Source organism: Artemia sp. Qi Xiang Cuo, chromosome 20 (assembly GCF_049724085.1).
Source record: "Artemia sp. Qi Xiang Cuo chromosome 20, ASM4972408v1, whole genome shotgun sequence".
In the NCBI taxonomy this organism is placed as follows: domain Eukaryota; kingdom Metazoa; phylum Arthropoda; class Branchiopoda; order Anostraca; family Artemiidae; genus Artemia; species Artemia sp. Qi Xiang Cuo.
Genome location: NC_142813.1, coordinates 51,869,180 through 51,886,694, shown reverse-complemented (window position 1 = coordinate 51,886,694; position 17,515 = coordinate 51,869,180). Strand labels below are relative to the sequence as shown.

The following is a 17,515-nucleotide window of genomic DNA, read 5'->3' as shown; positions in this document are numbered from 1 at the left end:
TTACACATAGAGAAGAAACACACACACACAGAGACGACAAACACACAGAGACGACAAACACACAGAGACGACACACATAGAGAGATGACACACACACACAGAGACGACAAACACACAGAGACAACACACACACAAAGAGACGACACACAACACACAGATACGAAACACACAAAGAGACAACACACTCACACAGAGTCCACAACAAAAACAGAGACGACACATCCACAGAGATGACACACACATAGAGACGACACACGCACAGACACTACACACGAACAGAGTCATAGTGAGAGAGATATCCAAAAAGTTGGGTTGATCTAGGTTCACTTAGAGTGGCGCGCCACTCTGTGTTTTCGTCTCTGTGTGTGTGTCGTCTCTCTATGTGTCTCGTCTCTGTGTGTTTGTCGTCTCTCTCTCTGTGTGTTTGTGTGTGTGTGTGTGTGTGTGTCGTCTCTATGTGTAATTCGTCACTTTGAGTATGTTGTCTCTGTGTGTGTGTGTCATCTCTGTGTGTGTGTGTGTGTCGTCTCTATGTGTGTTTCGTATATGTGTGTGTGTGTTCTCTCTGTGTGCGTGTTGTCTCGAGTGTCCTTACTAAAAAAAACTACTGTATTAAAAAAAATTATCATACGACCTAAATTATTTCATCAGATACGCCAGCACTCATAAACGATCCTTTTGAAATTCTTCTAACAACAACAATTCTCAAGGTAATAGTTTGAATCAAATACTTTTAGGATATCGAATGTCTGTACTGAAAAACTACTGAATTAAAAAAAATAAATTAAATTGATCACACGACCTAAATTATTTCATCAGATACGCCAGCACTCATAAACGATCCTTTCGAAATTCTGCTAACGACATTGATTCTCAAGGTAAAAGTTGGAAAACGGGCCGATCAGGTGTTACAATCCTTTTGTTTTTGCTCAAAATTCGACAAAGCAATGACTGTTAGGTTAGTTTATTTTGCATGATATTTCTAGAGCCAATTAAGATGAATAAATGCCTTCAAAGTCAAGACTATAAGATAAAAAGTTCTGGATATTTTTGTCAGTTTGTAGTTTACGCACTAATATCAATATCATTAACGAGCCCCCCTCCAAAATACCTTGTTATTTATGTTAGATTTTTGACGTTTCATCACAATTAAATTAAAAAATATGCATTTTCAACTATATATAAGGAGTATCGTTAAAAAACTAATACGAATGGAACTTACCCCGTATATGAAGTGAGCTGCCCCCCCCCTCCGAAATACCTTGTTCTTTTTATGTTACACTTTTGACTTTTCACCCTAATTAAATTTAAAAAATAAGCATTTTTATTTCATCAGATACGCCAGCACTCATAAACGATACTTTTGAAATTCTGCTAACAACATCCATTCTCAAGGTAAAAGTTGGAAAACGGGCCAATCATGTGTTACAATCCTTTTGTTTTTGCTCAAAATTCGAAAAAGCAATGACTGTTAGGCTAGTTTTTATATTTTGCATGCAAAGCAATGACTTTTAGGCCAGTTTATTTTGCATGATATTTCTAAAGCCAATTAAGATGAAGAAATGTGTTCAAAGTCAAGGCTATAAGAAAAAAAAGTTCTGGATATTTTTGTCAGTCTGTAGTTTACGCATTAATATCAATATCAGTAACGAACCCCCCTCCGAAATACCTTGTTCTTTTATGTTAGACTTTTGACTTTTCATCACAATTAAATTAAAAAATAATCATTTTCAACTAGAAATAAGGAACATCGTCACCAGATACGCCAGCACTAATAAACGATCCTTTTGAAATTCTGCTAACAACATCGATTCTCGAGGTAAAAGTTGGAAAACGGGGCAATCAGGTGTTACAATCCTTTTGTTTTTGCTCAAAATTCGGAAAAAGCAATGACTGTTAGGCTAGTTTATTTTGCATGATATTTCTAAAGCCAATTAAGATGAAGAAATGTCTTCAAAGTCAAGGCTACAAGAAAAAAAAAGTTCTGGATATTTTTGTCAGTTTGTAGTTTACGTACTAATATCAATATCAGTAACGAGCCCCCCACTGAAATACCTTGTTATTTTATGCTAGACTTTTGACTTTTCATCACAATTAAATTAAAAAATAAGCATTTTCAACTAGAAATAAGGAGCATCGTCATCAGATACGCCAGCACTAATAAATGATCCTTTTGAAATTCTGCTAACAACATCGATTCTCAAGGTAAAAGTTTGGTAAACGGGGCAATCAGGTGTTACAATCCTTTTGTTTTTTCTCAAAATTCGACAAAGCAATGACTGTTAGGCTAGTTTATTTTGCATGATATTTCTAGGGCAAATTAAGATGAAGAAATGCCTTCAAAGTCAAGGCTATAAGAAAAAAAAGTTCTGGATATTTTTGTCAGTTTGTAGTTTACGCACTAATATCAATATCAGTAACGATCCCCTCTCCGAAATACCTTGTTCTTTATGTTAGACTTTTGACTTTTCTTCACAATTAAATTAAAGAATAAGCATTTTCAACTAGAAATAAGGAGCATCGTTAAATAACTAAGACGAATGGAAATTACCCCGTATATGACGTGAGCTGCCCCCTCCGAAATACCTTGTTCTTTATGTTAGACTTTGACTTTTCATCACAATTAAATTAAAAAATGAACATTTTCAACTAGAAATAAGGAGCATCGTTAAAAACTAAGACGAATGGAAATTACCCCGTATATGACGTGAGCTGCCCCGTCCGAAATACCTCGTTCTTTATGTTAGACTTTGACTTTTCATTCCCAATTAAATTTAAAAAAATAAGCATTTTCAACTAGGAATAAGGAGCATCGTTAAAAACTAAGATGTATGGAAATTATCCCGTATATGAAGTTAGCTACCCCCTCCAAAATACCTTGTTCTTTATGTTTGACTTTGACTTTTCATTCCCAATTAAATTAAATAATAAGTATTTTCAACTAGAAATAAGGAGCATCGTTAAAAACTAAGACGAATGGAAATTATCCCGTATATGAAGTTAGCTACCCCCTCCAAAATACCTTGTTCTTTATGTTAGAGTTTGACTTTTCATTCCCAATTAAATTAAAAAATAAGCATTTTCAACTAGGATTAAGGAGTATCGTTAAAAAAACTAAGACGAACGGAAATTATCTTCGATTCTGAGCATTTTTGTTTCCCCTCCAAAATTAACCCCCCCCCCTCTCCTGCCCTCAGAAAGGGGGGAAGGCGGGGTCTCTGAGCCTTGCCTTTGCGGCAGATCCCGTTTATTTTCGATTCTTAGTATTTTTGGTTTTCCCTCCAAAATTGACCCCCCCTCTCTCCCCTGCCCTGAGAAATGGGGGAACGTTGGGCCTCTGAGCCTTCCCCTTGAGGCAGATCCCGTTTATTTATTGATTCTGAGTATTTTTGGTTTTCCCTCCAAAATTGCCCCCCCCCTCCCCGGCCCACAGAAAAGGGGGAACGATGGGCCTCTGAGTCGTGCCCTTGAGGTAGATCCCGTTTATTTTAGATTCTGAGTATTTTTGATTTTCCCTCAAAAATTGACTCCCCCCTGCTCTCAGAAATGGGGGAACGAAGGGCCTCTGAGCCTTGCCCTTGAGGCAGATCCTATTTATTTTAGATTCTGATTCTTTTTGGTTTTCCCTCCAACATTGACCCCGCCTCCCCTGCCCTCAGAAATGGGGGAACAAAGGGCCTCTGAGCCTTCCCCTTGAGGCAGATCCCGTTTATTTTCGAGTCTGAGTATTTTTGGTTTTCCCTCCAAAATTGACCCCCCCTCCCCTGCTCTCAGAAATGCAGGAGGGAGGGGCCCTTGAGCCTTCCCCTTGAGGCACATCCCGTTTTTTTCGATTCTGAGTATTTTTGGTTTTCCCTCCAAAATTGACCCCCCCCTCCTCTGCCTTCAGAAATGGGGGAACGAAGGGCCTCTGAGCCTTGCCCGTGAGGCAGATCCCGTTTATTTTCGATTCTGAGTATTTTTGGTTTTACCTCAAAATTGACCCCCCCCCTCCCCTGCACTCAGAAATGGAGGAACGAAGGGCCTCTGAGCCTTCCCCTTGAGGTAGATCCCGTTTATTTTCGATTCTGAGTATTTTTGGTTTTCCCTCCAAAATTGACCCCCCCCCCTCCCCTGCCCTTAGAAATGGAGGAAGGAGGGGCCTCTGAGCCTCCCCCTTGAGGCAGATCACGCTTTATTTTTGATTCTGTGTATTTTTGGTTTTCCCTCCAAAATTGACTCCCCCCTCCTCTACCCTCAGAAATGGGGGAACGAAGGGCCTCTGAGCCTTCCCCTTGAGGCGGATCACGCTTTATTTTCGATTCTGCGTATTTTTGGTTTTCCCTCCAAAATTGACCCCCCCCCTCTCCTGCACTCAGAAATGGGGGAAGGACGGAAATGGGGGAAGGACGTTAAACTATTTTAAATTGACAACACTGTCCCAACATCACATGTGTATTATACAGTACACAATCACCCCTAAAGGCCCAGAAACTTAGAGTTGGCTCAAAAACCAGTCTGGTTGAAAAACTTGGAGTTGAAACAAATTTGTGTGGGGAATCCCCATTCATACTGCTATCTTTTTTGCAGTGTTTAGGAACAGGAGGGGAATCCCCGCTCGTTTGGAATGGTACCAACGGGGCATGAGCAAATAGAACGTAGTTTCATGACGTGTTTAATCACGTGTAGAGGTCCAATAGAATAACAATGGAAGGGACATAGAATAGCATGGAAGGAACATAAGCCAAGCAAATAACATGGGAATTGCTATGGCACCGAGCAAAGTATAAGTTAATATACTACTCCTTCTGTAAGTTTTTTGAACTTCTGTTCATAGACCAACTGAACGCAAAACGCTATGTTCCACCTAACCAATTTAGATTCCAGCCACGTCTCGGTTGTGCCCACGCTTTGTCAGTTGTCGCGAACGCATTGATCGATGCTGATGCATCACGTGAAACTCTCGTGTTGGCCCAAGAGCCGTCAGACTTGAGAGCCGTCACCCATATATTTTCCTTGTTTCTGTTATTTATGTATATCGGAGTAAATCAATCATTTGTTGAGAGTGATCTGAGTTCAAGACCAGCGGGTGCTAGTGTCGTTTAACTGTTCTTACCGTTTCTTTTAATATTTACAATAGTTAATATGATTATCTAATGTAAATCTTTTTTCTTTCACTGCTGATTTTTTTTTTACCAATTACGGCTTGATACAATGATGTTCATATTATTTATGTTTGTTCAGTATTTAGGAGCCTAAAAAAATGAAAAGAAACATGTCGCGTACCTACAGAGCAGTGTATAATTGTGTTTTTCTTTCTCGATTGGTGTAATTTGTTCTAAGTGCTGATTTAGATCTTAGCTCCAGCGTTCGTCACTGCATACCATTTGTATAACTCCTAAGTTTATGTGTATTGCTTTTTTTTGTTTTGCTTATTGCTCCGTCGTTTCTTTTTTTGTATGACGGGTTTTTCAATAAATAATAATAATGATAATATTATTAAAAGCTGGACAATGTTTAAATATTGATAGCATAAAAAAGTATTCTGTTTTCTATGACTATTGTAGGTCATAGAAGAGAGCCCTAATTAATACTAAATTTTCTTTTTAGAATTTCCCAGCCCTTTCACCCCCAAGCAAAAGAGCAAGGACCAATGCAATCAACCCTTGAGGGTATCGGTTATCAAATATGCCCGGTCTTTCTTGGCAGACCCTAGGTAAGACTCCTACCCATCGAGCTGCCACCCCACAAGCTGCCATCCACCCTCCATCCTGCGTTGCCGGGGGCTTCAACTGTCCACACCCAAGTGCAGCCAGAATTTGTAGCTGTGAGTATATTTATTGACCCAGGCAAAAGAGCAAGGACCAATGCAATGACCCCTTGAGGTTATCGATCATCAAATATGCTGGTGCTTCTTGGCAGACCCTAGGCAAGTTTCTCACCAATCGAGGTTCTACCCCGCAAGCTGCCATCCACCTTCAATCATACGTTGCCGGGAGCTTCAAGAGCCCAAACCCAAGTACAGCCAGAATTTGTAGATGTGATTATATTTATTGATGTAATAAAAAACTTACCACTTATTTTTTAGCTAGTTTATATTCTTGTTCGATTCCATTATTTTCAAGCTAAACTCTTTTACCTACTACATACATTTTTCCCTATTTTTTACTTTTTTAGAAACAGTTCCTAAGACAAATTGAAGCGCTAAACTCTTACTTTATATCAATAGTTTTTTTACTTTTCGTTAGTTCTTATCAATATTTTTGTCTCTTTCAGCCCTTGAAGGGAATTTTCACTAAAAACAGCATTTTGCTCACCCTTTTTTCAATCTAAGAATGATGTTCATCGCTAATGTTTTAGTTTACTGTCAGAGAGCCTTTTCTGGCCTTGAAGGATTTTTTTTTCTTTTTATCCCTAGTTTTGTCTTTTTCCCTTGAATATTAAAGGTCCAACTTATATATCTTTCTTCTCCCCTTAGTTTTAAATGACTCTAAATAAGGCTTTTTTCAATTTTTTACCTTAACAAAACTACTTTTTTACCTAATAGGGAAGACATTAAAAGTTTGTTCTGTCTTTTTCACTATTTTTGTCTTTTTCAGGTTACATGCTTTTCAACTTTTCAAACTTTAATGTGTATAATCGGTAGCTTTTTGAGGGAGTCTCATGATACATCCCCCCTTATGGTATTAATTAAGGAGCAATATTAGTTATTTGCTATTAGACTTCAAAAGAAATAACCAAAATAAGGTTATTTTTCGAATTTTAAAGTGTATACTCAGTAGTTTTCGGGGAGTAAGACGCCTCTCCCCCTGATAGTTCCATTCATGCCTAGAATTTATGTTTTCTAGGCTGAGATTGAACATTTTATGGTCAAATTCATTGGGGGAGGTCCAGCAGACCCAGAGGAAGCCTCCGAGGAATTTTTAGCCAGGGCTGATGATTTCCTTACCAGATGACCAAAACCAAATCCCCCTTCGGTAAGTAATCCAATACTCCTTTTAAATACATTCAAAAGGCTAAATCAGTAGTGTGGGCATAGAGGGCTTACAGTACCGGAGCTACCTTTCAATGCTTCATAATACAAGGATACATTTCAATGAGTATTAAGGGTAGAAGAAAAATAACCGAGTTAAATAACCGATTTAGAATAAATACCTGAGTTAAACTCAAAACAAGCAGAAATTAACATGATTAGGGCTCACAACCCCTATGCGTTCTCAAGGTCATATTATATGTGTTCTGTATTGATTCTTTCTTATTATTATTTCTTTTTCACTTTTACAACTAGAATCCATCCAAAATTATTAACACTTTAATGAATAATATAAGCATGTGTATATTAAATTAACAACACACATTCATTTGTAGTTCTTCAGTAAAATACAAATTATGTTCTGGCCTTGAAAAGGCGTAGGGGTTGTGAGCTCTAATCATATTAATTTTCACTCGTTTGGAATTTGACTCGTTTATTTATTGTAAAAACTAAACAAAAACACTTTTTGGAGTGAAGACGTGGCCAGCTGCAAAATCTATCCTCAGCACCGTCGATGTCGCACAGACGAAACATCTTGGAATAATCAAAAGATTCACATGACTGACTTCGTTAGCAACCAGACTCTCCTGTCACGTACCGCTCAAACTCCTTTCTCAACGCAGCTCGCCCAGTGCACTGTTCGGTGGTTTGATCACCTCCTTTGCATACCACGCGAAGCCCCAGCACAGGTCACATTTGACTTCTACCCCACCTACACGGATGGAAGCTACCAAGAGGATGCCCACCCATTAAATGGAAAGACTCAGCGATGAATTCCTCAACCAAGCCCACATCCCGGTGGAAGAAGCTGCGTGCCTGGCAAGCGATAGGTCAACCTGGAAGTGCCTAGTCTCATCGTTCTCTACGCCGAAACCCTCGGCAGAATCCTTAAGTCAAGTAAGTAAGTTAAGACACAATATAGAATCAAATAATTTACCAAACATACAAATTGAAAAATATGACTTTTTCTTAATACTAACCATTTTTTCTAATAGCAGCTAGTGTTTCCGTGAAAAATAAAAATTTTCTCGTAGAAGTAACAATTTCCTATCTTGGTTAACAGGTTGTCTTTTAGAATTAGTAAGTTTTTTCTTCACACTAACAAGTTTTCTCTTCCAAGTAGCATTTTTTTTCTTAATTGTAACAAAGTAACAAAATTTTTTTAATAGCTACAAGTGTTTTGTCAAAGATAACAAATATCTCTTTGAAATAAAAATTTAATTTTTGTTAATGCTAACAACTTTTCAGTTAGAAGTAGCAATTTTTTCTTAACACTAACAAATTTTCTCCTCGAAGTAACAACCGTTTTTCTAATAGTAGCAAGTTTTTCGTCAAAGATAACAATTTTCTCTTAGAAATAAAAATTTTGTGTCTCTGCTACAAGCTTTCTGCTAGAAGAAGCAAGTTTTTCTTAACACTAACAAATTTTCTCTTCGTCGTAATAACTTTTTTTCCTCAATACTAACAAAGTTTTACTTAATACTATTAAATGACTTTTGGAAGTAGCAGGTTTTTCTTAAAACTATGAAATTTTTTCTCATAACAACGATTTTTCTGTCACATATAAGATACTTCTCTTAGAAGTAATATTTTTTTTGCTTTATGATAACAAGTTTTCTACTAAAATTAGCAAGTTTTTCTTAACACTTACAAATTTTCTCTCTGAACTGATAACTTTTACACATTATTAGACCACACTGGCTATACATGACAAATGAAACTCAGAGAGAAGAGAAAGTAACAAAATGAAAAATAAAATCAAAAAGGGTGAACAAACAAGGATTTTGTCAGCCAGTGGCGAAACCATGAAGATGAAAATATAAGCAAATATTTCGACACGGACCTCCGCCAAGTCGTCCTCAGTAGTCGTAATTTGAGCGTCTGTTCTGTCTTCGTAAGGTAAACTTCGAAAGGTTAGATTTTCGTTTTTTTTTCTTTTTTTTGTTTAGCACTGCGGACGACTTGGCGGAGGTCCTTGTCGAAATATTTGCTTATATTTTCTCCTTCATGGTTTCGCCACTGGCTGACAAAATCCTCGTTTTTTCACCCTTTTTGATTTTATTTTTCATTTTGTTACTTTCTCTCCTCTCTGAGTTTCATTTGTCTGATAACTTTTTCTTTAATAGTAACAAACTTTTAATTAATTCTATCAAATGTCTCTTGGAACTAATAGGTTTTCTCTTGATATTAATTTTTTTATTAGTAGCAAGCTTTTTTTTATCAAAGATAGGGTATTTTCCTTAGAAGTAACAATTTTCGGTCTATGTTAACAGATTTTCCACTATAAGTATCACGTTTTCTCTTAACAATAAAAAATATTCCCTTCAAAGTAAGAACTTTCTCCTTAATACAAAGAAAGTTTTAGTTAATACTATCAAATTTCTCTAGAATTGACAGGAATTATTTAACAGTAAGACGTTTTTCTAATACCAGCAAATTCTCCGGGAAAGATAAGAAATTTTTCTTAGAAGTAACAATTTTCTGTTAACGCTAAGATGTTCTCTGCTAGAAAACGTCTTTACTATATTAATCTTACTACGTTTAGGTTAGGTTCATTTAACTTAGGTTAACATGGCCACTCATATTAACGTAAGTTAAATTAATCTAACTTAAACATAGAAAAAAAATTGTTTGTTCAAAAAAAATTTCCCCTCGTTGACGGAAAACTAATTCTAACAGAACATTTGTTGTCACTTATGAGAAAATTGTTACTTCTAAGAGAAGTTTGTTATCTTTGACGGAAAACTTGGTACTGTTTGAAAAAAATGTAAATATGAAGAAAAACATGTTACTTCTAAGAGAAATTTGATAGTGTGAAGTAAAATTTTTTAAAATTAAGAAAAAGTTGTTACTTCAAAGAGAAAATTTGTTAGAGTTAAGGAAAACTTGCTGATTCTGACAGAAAACTTGTTATCATAAACAAATTTTCCTATAGTTTTAATGGAGATTTGGTATCTTTGATGAAAAACTTGCTGTTATTACAAAAAAAATTTACTATTAAGAATAAACTGTTACTTCCAAGAAAAATTTGATGATATTATGTAAAAATTCGTTAGTATTAAAGAAAAACATGTTAGTTCGAAGAGAAAATTTGTTAGTGTCAAGAAGAATTTACCAATTCTGAAAAGAAGTTTATAATCGTAAAATAAAGCTGCTGCTTCTAGGAAAAATTTGTTATCTTTGACGGGAAAATTGTTGCTATTAGAAAAAATTTGTTACCACTAATAAAAAACCTGTTACTTCCAAGAAACATTTGACAGTAATAGGTAAATATGTGTCATTATTAAGGGAAAAAGTTAGTACTTCGAAAAGAATAATTGTTTTTTTTATGAAAAACATTATACATCTAACGGAAAAATTGTTATCATAAACAAACAAATTGTTAATTCTAAGAGAAATTTGTTGTCTTTGACGGAAAACCTGGTGCTATCAAAAAATAATTGGTACTATTAAGAAAAAATCCGCTACTTCCAAGAGGAATTGATAGTCTTAATTAAGAGTTTGTTTGTATTAAGGAAAAGGTTGTTACTTCGAGTAGAAAATTTGTTAGTGTTAAGAAAAACTTGCTTAATCTAACAGAAAACTTGTTATGATAGACGAACTAATTATTACTTCTAAGAGAAATTTGTTATCTTTGACGGAAAACTTGGTACTGTGAGAAATTTTTTTACTATTAAGAGAAAACCTGTTACTTCCAAAGGAAAATTGATAGTGTTATGTAAAAGTTGGTTTGTATTTAGGAAAAGGTTGATACTTTGACAAGGAAATTTGTTAATTTTAAGAAAAACTTGCTACTTCTGACAGAAAAAATATTATCGTAAGCAAAATAAATTATTTTTAAGAAAAAATTGTTATCTTTGACGGAGAACTTGCAACTACTAACAAAATTTTTTTTTATCGCTGACAAAAAAATTGCTACTTCTAGGAGAAATTTGTTTTCTTTAAGGGATAACTTAGTGCTATTCAAAAAAATTTTTACTATTAAGAAAAAACCCTGTTACTTTTAAGTAAAATTTAATAGTGTTAAGTAAAAGTTTGTTAGTATTAAGGAAACAGTTTTTGCTTCGAAAATTTTTTTTAAGTGTTAATAAAAACTTGCCACTTCTGACAGAAAGCTTTTTATTATAAATGAAATATATTTACTTTTAAGATAAGCTTGTTATCTTTGATGGAAAACTTGCTTCTACTAGAAAAAATTTGGGACTAATGAGAAAAAAACCTGTTACTTCAAAGATACTGTTCATAGTATTAAGAAAATGTTTGTTAGTATTATGAAAAAAAGTTGTCACTTTGAAGAAAAATCTTGTTAGTGTGAAGAAAAACTTGCAAGTTCTAGCAGAAATCAGCTCCTTTAAAGAATTTAAGTTTTAGTGAGCCTTTACCTTATAAAACGCTATTATGGCTCATTGTCAAGAAAAATTAAACCGAAGAAAGGCTGGTGTTCCAGGAACAAAAGATGTCATAATCCCTGACGTTCTTACAAAGCTTGAAGAGAGAAAGGTGACTCTTGTATAGAATATAAGTTTTAGTCTTCTTCAGCTTCCGATTAAGCCTTATCGCTATGAAATATTAAAGCCAAGAAAGGCAGAGTGCTTAAAGAAAAGTCATAGATTGCTTGTGTACAAGAAAGAGTCAACCCTAGCACTCTGGACCAAACCATAAAAATCAAGACCATACCAATGAAATGCTGATCAAAATTTATAAATCATGGTCAACTTCTAAAGAATCATTACCAAAACAAAGAAAACCTGACAAATTTATGAAAATCAAGAGCAAATTGTAGAAAACAGGGGAAACACTAGAGATAAAGACTACCGTAGAAATCAACGGTAAAAGTGGAAAAATCATGGCCAGAAAGTTTTTGGTGGCTATTAACATAGACTTCTCTTGCGGAAACTTAAATGAATGGCTTGAAGTATAATTTTGAACAAGAAATTACTGAAAAAATGTCTCGGGGGAGATGGAGCAAAGTCAGAGGATTGTCACAGTGCAATAATAGTGTGGTGTTGTGGCTTGAATTGTTTGGAGTATCAAAGTCTCGCAAAGAAATGGCAAATTCTGTTTTCAAAAATAAATTGCTTAATGAGATTCATCAGCTTATTTTTGGAGTAAAATGGTTGAAAATGAACAAGGGGGGTGATGAGGGGTGGTGCCTTGTGGATAATAGATTTGGAAGGTTCTTAAAAATCACAGAGGGTTGGGAGTGTTTTGAAAGTTATCATGAATGGCTTGGGTTGTAATAAGCTTGAATCAGTGAATTGAGCCATCATTTTAAGCATGTAATGTCTGACAACCGTCTTCAGAATGATGAAGAGGGATTCAGAGGGTTCCTCAGCATGGTTAGTTTGGTAGTGTAGCGTAAATTGCTTTGATAGTCACTTTCTAGCAATGAAATGCCGGTTTATGCTTTAAAAAAAGTACAGTGTTTGATTTAGATTCAAAAGTTCATTTTCGGAGTGAAAAAAGATTAAAAATGTTTCTAGGGTGATTAGTGGCTGTGCTATATGGATGACAGGCATGTAATTTTAATCACCCAATTAAAGCATAATTTCAACAAGAAATGTCTTGAAAAAACGTCTTGGGGTAATGATGTGATGTCAAGGGGGCAGTAAAGTAATGTCGTTTTGTTGTGAGTTGCTTGGAGTATCATGTTCTACGATTTAAAGGTTAAGGTGGAGGCGTTAAAAAAAATTCCCTGGAGGAGGGTGGGAAGGGGGGTAAAAGAAAAAAAGTACTCAAAGAAATGAATATTTCATTAACAGTACTTCAAATATACCTCTTAAAACGCTTTAAATTTATCTCTAATATCCCTCCTCCCTCCCTAGTATTGCCTGATAGGTCCCATACCTTTTTTCTATTAACACGTATTTCGTTTTTTTCGTTGCAGTCTTGTCTTGAAAAACTGTATTTTCAGAATTTCCCTAATTGTATATTTGTTTTGGGGACAATAATTTCTCAAAATAGAATTTTTCCTTCGCGCGTTTGATATTTTTGCTGACAAAATGCCCCCTGAGATGCAAGAGGGCTGAGACAAAAGGAGATTGTGCATAAATCGGGGGTTCTGTTGAACGAGGGTTCAGTTAAACGGGCTCAGTTGCACGGTTATAAACACGGGCTTGGCTTGCGATAACTTGAATCACTTGGTTTAAAGGCATAAAATTTAACAAGAAATGCCTGAAATATGTCTTACGGGAGATTGAGTGAAGTCAAAATTGGTTCCATAGAGCAGTAATAGTGTGCCAGAGTAACGTGAATTGCTTGATATATCTCTCTCTAGCGAAGAAATGGGCGACTTCTCGGTATTCAAGTAGAAACACACTGTTTGATTAAGATTCAGTTGCTTATTTTTGGAACTAAAGGGTTGAAAATGCCCTAGGAGGAGAGGCGGTTGGTGCTACTTGGCTGGTGGGGGGCAAGTTTGTAATGTGTAATGTGAGAGTCTTGGGTTGTGAGAACTCTAATAAATGGGTTGAAGAACGATTTTTCACAAGAAATAACTAAAAGATGTTTTTGGGGAGATGGGGTGATGTAAGAAGGGGGCCAAAGAACAGTAATAGTGTTGCTTTGTTGCTTGAATTGCTTGGATTATCACTCTCTAGCAAAGAAATAGCGACTTCTTGGTGTTCATATAAAAACACAGTTTAATTTAAATTCACTATCTTATTTTTGGAGCTAAAAGGTTAGCGATGTCTTAGGGGCAAGGGATAGGTGGCATATAGATTACAGAGGAGAAGCTGTGTAGTGCCGTGGTGTTTTGGAGTGTTTTGGATGGTATTATGATAGACTAGGCTTCCAAAAACCCGAAATCAATGGTTGAACTATAATTTTAACAGGAAATGCTAGACAGATGTCACGAGGGAGATGGAGCAATATTAGAGGGTTGGCAGAGAGACAGTAATAGTGTGGCATTTTTTCAGGGGCTGCCTTGGACTAGTTCACTCTAGAGCTTAAAGTAGTGGATGTGTTAACTGAATATTTCGGTATAGGGGGACTGAAATCTAATATTCCTGTCTAAGAAACGATATATTTCGTTTAAAGTGCTTTAAAAATACCTCTTAATATAGTTTACATGTATCACTAATATCAGCTCGCACTCTCAAAGTGATTGTTAAGGTGCTCGGTCAGCCGTATATTGTCAGGATGTGGTGAAATATTCATAAGTCTAACTCAAAGAAAATGAGGTATTTTACTTAAAAGTTCTCAATAGGGCTTAAAGTTGCATCTAATATCAGCCATACCCCCCTGGTATTGCTTGCTAGGATATGTTTTTCTATAATAGATGATTCTTTTACATATATTACGATAGGCCTCTTTTCACCATTTGTTTTCTTTGTCACCTTTATCAACTACTTTTTAACATGATTTTAATATTCACGTAAGTTGGTTTTTTACTAATAAACCTTCCATTTACAAGCTCTGTGTTTTCAAGATGTATTGTTTAGGACTATCAATGTGATAATACAGTTTTGGCACCCCTTAGTCTGTATTGTTATTAATATCTTAAGAGTAAATATGTCTGAAAATAAACATTTTCAGAGAGCTTGTCAAAATTGGGCAGTAACAAGCCGTTCTAGCTTTTGCAAAAAATGAGGAATCTCAGGTCTGGCAAAATACGTTAATGTTAATACACAATGAGTAAAAAAATATTAGAAATAGCATGTCAGGCCTCTCGGTTAGGGCACAAATTCGTTGGATGGGAATGACCTTTTGAGTCCTGGTCAAAGACTAAAGAAAAAAAAACTAAAGAAAAAAAGTGTTGAACCTTTTGGGTGAAAAAATAAAATGCCATTAAGTTAAAAGGAAGAAAAAATGTGTTGAAAGTTTTGGAGGAAAAATTAAATGTAAAAAAAGGTACTATCTGACAATGATATGTGCCAACATTGCGTAAGTTGTGTGCTGGCGTTACATAAAATCTGAGCATCCATTAAGTTAAAGAAAGAAAAAACTCTTTGAATGTTTCGGGCGAAAAAAGCACCAATAAGAATTACGTAACAGTGATGTTTGCGCAATCATCCTATAATGTGTGTGCTGTCGTAAAGTTACAAGCGAGAATTACCCATCGGTTCCTGTTTCATTGTTACATAAAAGTGCGTCAAGCATATTACACCATAGTGTTTAAAACGGGTTTAGTCGTGTGACGTCATTGGAGTCCGGAAGGGCGTGTCATGGGAGTCTTGCCGACTGTGCTCATCTAATAGATATAAAAAACTTAAAATGCCATTAAGTTAAAAGGAAAAATATTTTGAGCATTTCGGAAAAAAAATTAGATGTCAAAAAAGGTATTATCTGACAGTGATGTGCGCCGACATTGCATAAGTTGTTTGCTGGCGTTACATAAAATATGTGCCACCATTAAGCTAAAGAAAGAAAAAACGCTTTGAATGTTTCGGTCGAAAAAAAAACCAAGTATTTGTCTATTCTATCTGCCTTGGCTCTTCCTTTTCTACAATTAGCCATGTCTTGATGCCTGCCTACTCCAGAATACTTTATTTTCATGTTTCAATTTATCCGTGCAGCCATATAAACATTTGCCTCTGAATTACTTTGACTATCTGTCATGGCTTTTGTCTTTTTACAATTAGCCATGTCTTGATGCTTGCCTACAGCAAAATACTTGATTTTCAATTCATCTGTCTGTCATATGTCAATTTTAAATTGTTGGTCAACCTGCTTGAGACCCTAGGCGGGCGTGCGTTTCCATAAGCAAACAGACTAAATAATTTCCATATTACTACTCCGTTCAAGAATAATAATAAGAAGGAGAACAAAACCAATAAAGAATCATATTTTCTTTTATTATCAACATAATAGTAGCACTTTACAAATAGTTTTAAAACAATTAGAAAAAAGTACTTTATATTTAATAAATACACTTAAATTAAATTATTTTATTCATTTATTTATAACAAAAACAAAAAAAATATTTATTTCAAAATAGGCACTGAGAAAAAACATATTTTAATTAAAAAATAAATAGACTTAAAAAATATCACTGTTTTTTTATTTATTTACAAAAAAGGACAATATTTATTTGAAATAGGCACTAGAAAAAAAAAATTATTAAACAATAATAACACTTCATACTTTTTTTTATTTTATTTACAAAAAATTACAACACATTCTTAATTTGAAATAGAGTCCCCTTAATAACGGGGGGGGGGCAGCCACTGCGGTGGCTCAACCAGAAAGCGCGGGGAGCCCAATGTGGTGGGGCGGGACAGGGCTGGGAACATTTAATTATGAAGGAATAAATAAGCCTTGCATCAACCCACATATTGAAAATTTATAAATTTTGATATAAAATAATTCCAAAACCACCCACCAACCACCTTGTGTTATGAATGAATTTAACCTAATTTATTTATACCGAGTTGTTTTCTGTACTCTATACATTCAACTCGATTTGAAATCATGTAGTGTTCGTGTGGAAGTACCTTCACACCATCCTGAAGTAAACAAACTTGGCCTGCTATGGCCGATATTGCGTTTTCCTCAACTCAAACTGTGTAATTTTTAAACTATAAAAAGTGAATCATCTTGACTTTTTCTCTTGGGACTAACCTACGCTCCACAAAGTTTCTATAAACACTCATATTGAAATCATATTTTACAATATGTGCAGGCTCCCCCATGCAAACTTGTCTGATATCCTTGTTGTGCGTTTCCACACAGTATACCTTTGGCCCAGGAAACACACTACTGGATATCAGATCGCTTCCCGTTGCAGATTTTAACCTTAAAAATTCATATGGGGCGTAGCATTTCACTAGCTCTGGATAGAGGGATTCATTCCAGTTGGTGTAGTCCATCCGAGAGCTAGTATACTTTCCATTTTCCGAATCATTAAAAAAATTTCAGTTTAAACTTTTTACAGGAGTGAATCAGTGTTTCCTTAATACACTTGAACTTGTTCCTCAATCGGCCATGGTACCTTGCATATATTATAATAAAATGACAGCAGGAGTTTTTTTAAATTTCTGTTATTGTATTCCTGCCTGCAATATTTTTATTTAAAATAATGTTTCTTTACTTGCAATGCAGGAGCACCATTTTAAAGTATAAGACTGTGAAATATGTGAAATTCGTGTTGGCAATGATTCGAGCACAATCTATGGGATTAGTTATAATATCACAGTGACTTCTGTTTCGTACACTTTTACACATTTTAACGAAGGCTGAGATCAATAAGAGTTTATAGATTTTCTTTTTCAACCTTCGTTTTCGCTTCTGAGTGTTTACTGACAAAGGTGTAAATAGACTCTTTCATGCAAGGCTTTTGATCAGGTTGGTGGGTTGTATGAATCTTTATGACTTTGAAAATATTGAACACCATCCATCGCAATAGCACGTGATGAACAACGATATTCTGTTTCTAGTTAAGGTCAACAATAAGTTTTTGCTTTGAAGGCACCCAGTGTATACTCCCATCCTCTACCAAAGATAAAGTGTAGGGACTCAGAGAGTCCTTACCTACCGGTCTATTTATGCACAGGAAAACAAAGT

General features: G+C 35.4%; 1 pseudogene; it reads right to left on the bottom strand.

The window, feature by feature from the left end:
• LOC148940344 (uncharacterized) overlaps positions 1 to 17,515 on the bottom strand; it is a 31,985-nt pseudogene that overhangs the window by 12,898 nt on the left and 1,572 nt on the right.